At 37.3% G+C, this 9,024-nt stretch overlaps 1 non-coding gene across 1 annotated transcript; it reads right to left on the bottom strand.

Moving 5' to 3' along the window:
* Positions 1-2,570: 2,570 nt before the first annotated feature.
* LOC122033102 lies at positions 2,571-2,676 on the bottom strand. The gene has a single exon (XR_006126363.1). It is a non-coding gene; the product is annotated as a small nucleolar RNA R71 (small nucleolar RNA).
* Positions 2,677-9,024: the final 6,348 nt, after the last annotated feature.

The raw sequence follows: 9,024 nt of genomic DNA on the forward strand, positions 1-9,024 counted from the left end.
CGATATCTTTTATTATTACTTACGACATTTCCGTACACTTACGGAATTTGTGGATTTTCTGTACACAGGAGTCGTATTTGGTGAAGGATTTATGATCGTGGCTAGATCTGCAAGCAAACCAAAGGAGGAAGGCACCATCCTTCTGTGCCACACAACCCTACCATGGGGGGTTGCCCAAGCCATGTGGTGATCCTCTACCGTGCGGCTGCAGTAGAGGAGGAAGTGGCCATGGCCGTGCCAAGTTTTCAAGCAAATAAGAGCTAGGCCGTGTGCACCACATGGCCGTGTAAGCCCTCCAGAGCTGAAGCAGTGCACGACCGTGTAGATCTACATGGTCGTCCAACAATTCCAGAGGCTAAGAACGCCATGGCCGTGTGCACCACACGACTGTGCAGGAGCTCCAGAGCCGGAGGCAGTGCAGGCCATGTAGATCTCCACAGCCATGCAAGGGGAGCAATGGCAGAGCAAGCAACGGTCGTGTCTCACACACGACCGTGTGAGCGAAGTAGAGAAGGGAGTAGCACAAGTTGTGTGAGCTTCACATGGCTGTGTCTCGAGGTCGTGTGGCACCCAAACCCTTCTTCTATATAAAGCCTTCTTTATGATTTGAAAGGGGATCTTCTCCCCTTTGGGAGAGAGCAAGATTTGGGTGTTCCTTCTCCTTCTTGGAGGGATTTTCCGGCGATTCAAGGGCAAATCTTCAACGTATTGACTTCGAAATTGAGGATTGGATCCGAAGACCGTTCTTCATCGTAGATAAGCTTTCTTTCTCTCATTTCTTGGATTTGGGGATTAAGAATGTTTGTAATCTTTATCTTTTTGGTTTCCCTTCCTCATTCTATAGATTAGATCTCTATGTTCTAGGATGGAGGGATTATTTGTAAGATGAATTGATGTAAAACTCTTGTGGATTTGCTAATTTCCTATTTCTATGATTTTGTCTTGTTTGTACCTATTCAATCTTGTGTGGATTGTTGTGATTTGGACCTTATTCCCATTCTTGATTGAATGTTTGAATACCTTGTGGATCTTGTAGAGATAATCTCTCATTCGATTTTCTGAGGGACATTCGTGACAGACAAACCTGTGTAAGGACGTTTAAGGGATGATTTTGAGGGTGAAATAGTGTTATTGAAGGGGGTAGGATAGATTGTATGCGTTCATACCTTATATCTTGATATGGTTAAGGAGTGATGAATTCTTTTGTTGATTATCCAAGGGATGCACGTGACAGGCAAGCCCGTGTAAGGACAACATAGATTTATTTCTAATTGATCACATTTAGGTATAGATTTCAGTCCTAGGCCGGTTGTCTATTGCAAGAGAGAACCGACAACCTTCTACAAATGATGGGCAATTGAGGAATAAGATTTGGTAGATCATTTACATTGATTTACCTTACAAAGAAACCAAAACTCCTAGAACATCCATTTATCATAGCCCTTATTCTTGTTTCTATTCCTTTTATTTCTATGTTTGCTTTTCATTAGTTGCACTTAGTTTCTAAAACCCAATTGATAAGTTGTTTAGCTAATTCATGTTGAGAAATATTTAGTGGTTATTCCAGTCCCTGTGGATACGATATCTTTTATTATTACTTACGACATTTCCGTACACTTGCGGAACGTCAACAAGTTTTTGGCGTAGTTGCCGGAGACTGCGCTATAACATTAGAGATTATCAATTGGGTTAAACTAAACATAACTTTTCTTTTCATTAGTATAATTGAAACTAATCTTTAGAATTCTATTTTCATAATTTTTGCATATCTTTCTAATTCTACAATTCATTTTGTTACAATTCTAATTCTGATTCTAATTCTGCATTCTTGATTTCTAGCATTCAAGTCTAACTTTTCTCTGTTTTTCCTTTGATCTAACTTTTATTTTTCTTTCTACTTTTCTTTTATAAACATATCTTGCAATATTGTTCTTGTGTAAGAGAAGATCAAACTTCGTAAAGGCATCAAGAATAACAAGAACTTATAAACATATTAGTTGATTAGCATATAAATTATTCTAGACATTTTTCTTTTTTCCTTTTGTCTTTTCTTTCTTGTTTTCATTATGAACTTTCTTTCTTGCAATTTAAATTCTACATTTTCTTTCTTGCTTTTCATATTGCATTTTATTTTTGTCTTTGATTCTTCAATCTTTTCTTTTAATAATTTTTTCTTGAATATCCATGAGCATTAACATGTCAAGCAGGCCCATGAGAAATTTTTCTACACCCTTTCCTGTATTTTTTTTTTATCTCCCATTGTGCAACCTCAAATTGAAGCCGAAAGTTCCAACTAGATCCAGAGTTAATTTTCATGATACAAGGTCACAAATTTGGAGGAGAAGTATCAGAAAGTCCTTAACTGCATCTTGAAACATTTTTAGAGATTTGTGATATGGTGAAATGTGAAGGAGTGTCAGCAGATGCAGTTAGATTGATGACATTTCCTTTCAGTATCAAGAATAAAGCAAGGACTTGGTTATATTCTCTCCAATCTCAAAGTATCACAAGTTGGGAGCAATTGGAGAAGCAATTTCTGAATCATTTTTTCCCTCCAAGCAGAACAGTGTATATGAGGAATTGCATAACAAATTTTTCTCAAACATATGGAGAATCATTATTTGAAGCATGGGATAGATTCAAGAGTCTTCAAAGATAGTGCCCTCATCAAGGTTTAGAAAAATGGTTGACCCTGCACATATTCTATAGGGGAATTTCTTTCTAAGATAAGTGTTTGTTAGATTCATCAGCTGGAGGTTCTTTTATGGATAAGAGTGTAGATGAAGCATATATGTTAATTGATCAAGTGGCATTGAACCTCCATGAATGGTTGAACAAAAGTTGGATGGAATCTCCCTCAAAAATTTAAGAAGTGCAAGCCATAAATGTAAGAGAGCCTGTCAAACAAAATGTAACTCAACAATCTATGAGTCTTGAGACTCAAAAGTCATGGAATGGGGAGTTCAAACATTTGGGGGCAAAGATTGAAAGTATTGTTTCAAAATGGTTTAAAGAAGATCTCCCTCTTTCGCATACAAGATCTAGTGAAAAGTGTGATGATGTTGGGTTATTGATCACACCAACACTAGATAATCAAGTTGGACCTCCTCCCAAAGCTCAAAGGGAATTTTTGAAAAAGGAAGTTCAATCATTCCCAAGACCTTCACTAAGGGTTCCTTTTCCACAAAGGTTAGTGGGGGTCAATGAAAATAAAGACTTCGGCAAATCCTGTGACGCTAATATGGTAGAGTGCAGATTTTTGAATGTATATGAAGATGATGACTCTTCAGATGAGGATTTTATTGATAATGCAGTGGTAAATAAGTTTTCAGATCTGCCTTTAAATTTTATAGGGTGTTATAGTGACATTAAATTTTCAGATTATGAATGTGATGTGGTAGATCAATTTAAAACTACAAGTGAAGTTATTGATCCTCTTGTTATTGATTCTCCTATTGAGGATATAGATGTTGGATTATTTTTTGATGTATGTGTTGATGATGATGATATAGAAGAATATGTAGGGAGCTGTGTTGTGGAAGCAACATCTCAAGGATCACCACCTTTATCCACAAAACCTTTAGAGGTTGTAAGAATTGATCATGTTGTGGAACAATGTGTAGGGACTTTTGCAGAGCTAGGAGAGTCTCAAAAATCACCATCATTGATATCAACAACACCTAAGCCAGAGTTAGAACTATCATTTGATTCAGAGGAAGTCAAATCTACATGTTTAGAAATTTCAGGTATCTCTCAGCAAAGTAAGGTTAGTATTTATTGTGATCTTTTGGAAAATTTTATAAATGTACCTATCATTGACTTTGTTGGATGTGATTCAGTTTTTATTTCTTATCCTGCTTATCTTAATATGGTTATAGCTCTATCTTATCTAATATGTTTGTGGGAGATTTGTATTTTCTTTGCATGTGCAGATTTCACTTGGGCTAATAATTGGAAGTTCACACTGAACCGCCTTCGCCCACCTAAGAGAACTTCAAAGAAGACAAATATGGAGAGAGCAATACTTCATTTTGTAATTCCTATATTGAAAGCTTCCTCCATAATAAGAGCCCTTGGTAAGAGGGTTCTAAAATATCTTACTCCTCCAAGAGCGAAATTTAGATAAATCTTATGAGGTGGTCGAGCTAATGACCTTAAATAAGCGCTTCTTGGGAGGCAACCAAATTTCTTCAATCTTGTTTTCGTTCATATTGTTAGTTTCTTTCTAGTTTCATTTCTTTCTTTATAATAAATTTGTATCCTCTACTTAATTTTTGTTGTCTATTTTCTTTTATGGGACTCAAAGATTAGGAGGAGTGCAATTACATGATAGAGAAGTTCATGACATGGACATTTGGCACGCATCATTTGGTAACTTCTCTTCCTTTTAATCTCCTCCACATTATTTTTAGTTATCATTGGGACAATGAAAAGTTTAAGTCTAGGGGATGCATAAGATGCATTTGGTTTAGTTTGCTCATTTCTTTTTGCCTAATAAAATTTGCTAGTTGCATCATTTATCACATCATGTCTGTTTGTCCTTATTGCAAAATACTAGCACGTTTATTCTTGATTCCATGTGGTTTATTGGTTACTTATGGTGCTATTATGTTTAGTGATCTATCTTTTTCTATCTATGATAGCATGAAGTGAGCAATGTTTTTACTATAAGAGTTTTAGTATTGGCCTTGTTTAGGATCTCTATACACTATGCCTATTTTTGATGGTTGATAACTCTAAAATAGTCATGATTCATAGAATTGGACTAGTACTTGTGCTTCTACGGTGATCTCTCAACTACATTTTGGTTACTGGATAAAATCAGATCATGTAAGCTCATTTGGAAAAATCAATCCCAAGAAAAAAAAATGAAAGTTTGTTCAAGTTTGATACTTTAAAAACATTCAAAGAAAAAAAATAAGGGATAAAAAATAGTTATCGTGAGTGGAAACTAGTAATTCACCCCTTTGAGACCGAGTTTGGTTACTGGGAAAATGAATGCTATGTTTCTCTTGATATTGAGTATTCCTTTGAGACCTTGTGTAGATAATGCATAGCATTTTTTGAGGGGAATGAACCTTGCGTGTGGCAGGTAAGTGCTTATCGCCGGAAGTATAAGGAACACAATTTTATGACGACTTGACTAGACTTAGGGATTGAAACTTGATAAACATAGGCTACTTTCGCACTGAGCACGGAGGACTACTATTTAGGTCAACTCAAACTACTTTTGTATCTTGAACACCAATGAAATCATCTGATAGGATTAGATTGACTTGCTAGAGATTATGATGCACTATTTAACCACATGAATCTAGATTGCGGGTTTTACTTGAGGGCAACCAAAGGTTTAAGTCTGAGGGTGTGATGTGTGTAGATTGTATACTCTTGTTTAGCATGTTTTGACGCACATTCACATACTTTGGACATGCCTTATCTCTGCATTTTCGTACTTCCAGCTTTGCTTTTAGGATATTTACTCTTTTTGTTCAGAGTTATGCTTTTTTGCATATTCTGTACACAGGAGTTGTATTTGGTGAAGGATTTATGATCGTGGCCAGATCTGCAAGCAAACCAAAGGAGGAAGGCACCATCCTTATGTGCAACACGACCCTGCCATGGGGGGTTGCCCAGGGCGTGTGGTGATCACCACCCGTGTGGCTGTAGAAGAGGAGGAAGTGGCCATGGTCGTGTGAGCATCACACGACCGTGCCAAGTTTTGAAGCCAGCAGGAGTCAGGCCGTGTACACCACACGACCGTGCAAGCCCTCCAGAGCTGAAGTAGTACACGATCGTGTAGATCTACATGGCCGTGCAATATTTCCAAAGGCTAAGAATGCCCTGGCCATGTGCACCACACGACCGTGCAGGAGCTCCAGAGCCAGAGGCAATGCAGGCCATGTAGATCTACACGACCGTGCAAGGGGAGCAATGGCAGAGCAAGCCACTGCTGTGTCTCACACACGGCCCTGTGAGATAGGCAGAGATGGGAGTAGCACAGGTCGTGTGAGCTTCACACTACCGTGTCTCGAGGCCGTTTGGTGCCCAAACCCTTCTTCCATATAAAGTCTTCTTCATGATTTGAAAGGGGATCTTCTCCCCTTTGGGAGAGAGCAAGATTTGGGCATTCCTCCACCTTCTTGGAGGGATTTTTCAGCGATTCAAGGGCAGATCTTCAACGTATCGACTCCGGAATTGAGGATTGGATTCGAAGACCGTTCTTCATCATAGATAAGCTTTCTTTCTCTCATTTCTTAGATTTGGGGATCAAGAATGCTTATAATCATCATCTTTTCGGTTTCCCTTCCTCATTCTATGGATTAAATCTCTATGTTCTAGGATGGAGGGAGTATTTGTAAGATGAATTGATGTAAAACTCTTGAGGATTTGCCAATTTCCTATTTCTATGATTTTGTCATGTTTGTACCTACTCAATCTTGTGTGGAGTGTTGTGATTTTGGACCTAATTCTCATTCTTGATTGAATGTTTAAATACCTTGGGGATCTTGTAGAGATAATCTCTCATTCGATTTTCCGAGGGACGTTCGTGATAGACAAGCCCGTGTAAGGACATTTGAGGGATGATTTTGAGGGTGAAATAGGGTTATTGAAGGGGATAGGATAGATTGTATGCGCTCATATCTTATATCTTGATGCGGTTGAGGAGTGATGAATTTTTATGTTGATTATCTGAGGGATGCACGTGACAGGCAAGCCCGTGTAAGGACAACATAGATTCATTCCTAATTGATCACATTTAGGTATAGATTTCAATCCTAGGCCGGTTGTCTATTGCAAGAGAGAGCCGACAACCTTCTACAAATGATGGACAATTTAGGAAGAGGATTTGGTAGATCATTTATATTGATTAACTTTACAAAGAAACCAAAACTCCTAGAACATCCATTTACCATAGCCCTTATTCTTGTTTCTATTTCTTTTATTTCTATGTTTGCTTTTCATTAGATGCACTTAGTTTCTAAAAATCGATTGGTAAGTTGTTTAGCTAATTCGCGTTGAGAAATCTTTTGTGGTTATTCCATTCCTTGTACATACGATATCTTTTATTATTATTACTTACGACATTTCCGTATACTTGTGGACCGTCAACACTCACCATCAGTCGTATCGTCACTGGTATTGACGCTAGCAACAACGACGACATTCTAGGGCTGGTGATGGCATCCCGAAAGGCCAACAACACGCCTGCGGTCGGTGACATGCTAAAGGTCATCCAACACCCTTTTTCATTTTTTTTTCTATGTATTTCACGAGCCATCGACAACCAATGTTTCGCACTAGAGAATACCGGTGACTACTTCTGGGGGTCGATGATTGGCAGTTGCTCCAGCTATCATGTTTGTCACAGTAAAAGAAGTGAGCATAACGGAGAAGAAAGAAGAACAGTGATTTTGTTTGTTGAAATCACTGGTTGATAAAAAGTTGGATTTTTATAATTAAAAAAAAATAAAACGAAATGTAAGTTTCGTATGAGGAAAAAAGAAACATGTCAGCACTATCTCATGTGTGAACAAATTCAAGAAAAAGAGAAATTTTTTTTTTGGAAACAAAAAGAGTTTTTTTTCTCTCATAAAATTAATTGAAAAATAAGTTTTATGTTTAAAATTTTTAATTAATTATACTTGGATTGAATTTGGATTTACATGACTACCTAATGGTTCAATCTAAACCAGTCTAATTCATCTAAACTAAACCGTATAAAATTAGATTAATCAAAATAGATCCCAATCTAATTCAAAATCAATTATAATGGTTTAATTAAATTAGCTTAAATTAAACTAAAACAATTACACATTCTAATTAGATTAGTTCTAATGAGTACAAGGGATTTAGAATCCAATTTCTTTATCGACCAATTTAGTATATATATATATATATATACACACACACACAGAGGATCTCCTACGGTTTTGTTCGTGCGGTTTGGTGCGGCACGAAGAGTTGGACGTTCCATGTCAGCGATGTTAAAGCAACAAAATAGGAAGCAAAAAATGCAAACCCGGGTTTGCTCCTTCTCTTCCCTCTCTTTGCCAGCTCTCCGCCGAAGTGGCAAGCCTCCCTCTATCACCGACGCACGATGAGCTCTCCGTCGAAGCAACTCTCTCGCCGCGATCTAGGATTTTTTTTTGCTAGCTTCCCTTCCCTCTCTTGTCGGCGGCGCATTCCTCCCTCTCCTCCGAAGCAAACGAGGTGCCGTGATCTAGAGTTTTTTTTACCTCTCTTCCCTCTCTCGCTAGCGACGCATTCCTCCCTCTCCTCCGAAGCAAACAAGGTTTTTCTTTGATGACTATAGTCTCCACAATGATTTCCAAAGATTTGTCTATATTTACTTGCTTGATTCTTAAAGACCTATTGCCCATTAACAATATTTGCAAATAGAATAGAAGTTAAAGCTGTGGAAAATTCTAGGTACTCTAAGTACATGTTTCCTACTAGACATTAAGAATGGATCTAATAGCTATAATTCTGTGGCCAGTTTAAAAAGTAGCAATAATAGTTTGCCACCTTTCTTTATTATTTTATTTTATTATTATTATTATGTGTTATATAAATCAACATAAATCCTCCTGATAATTGTAATAGCATTAACCAAACAAGATAATACTCATTATCCAATAGTAATTTTTCATCAACCAAGGTTGGATAATATTAATATAATTGGGTTTTCTAAATGGTCTGATGTTTCCTCTTTTACATGGTTTATATCACACTTCAGCTTATAGATAGCCTGTGCATTGTGTCCTATCCAATTTCAATTGCAGCATCGTGTCCCATCCTAATGTACAATAACTTAGTTCTTCTACAATCTTAATTTGGGGGAATAAAAGTGGCTCACTTATAGGGCTTGATACTTTTGAAGAGAAAGTTGACTACTCTTCAGTGGATGGCAATTGTTCTATTAACTATAGGAACAACTACCAGCCAGGTTGTTTCTTCATTCTAGTGATATATTATTTCCTTGGATTTCACTTTTTCTCTCTTAGTCTCAACTCTAATCTTTTG

Source organism: Zingiber officinale, chromosome 11A, assembly GCF_018446385.1.
Source record: "Zingiber officinale cultivar Zhangliang chromosome 11A, Zo_v1.1, whole genome shotgun sequence".
Classification (NCBI taxonomy): domain Eukaryota; kingdom Viridiplantae; phylum Streptophyta; class Magnoliopsida; order Zingiberales; family Zingiberaceae; genus Zingiber; species Zingiber officinale.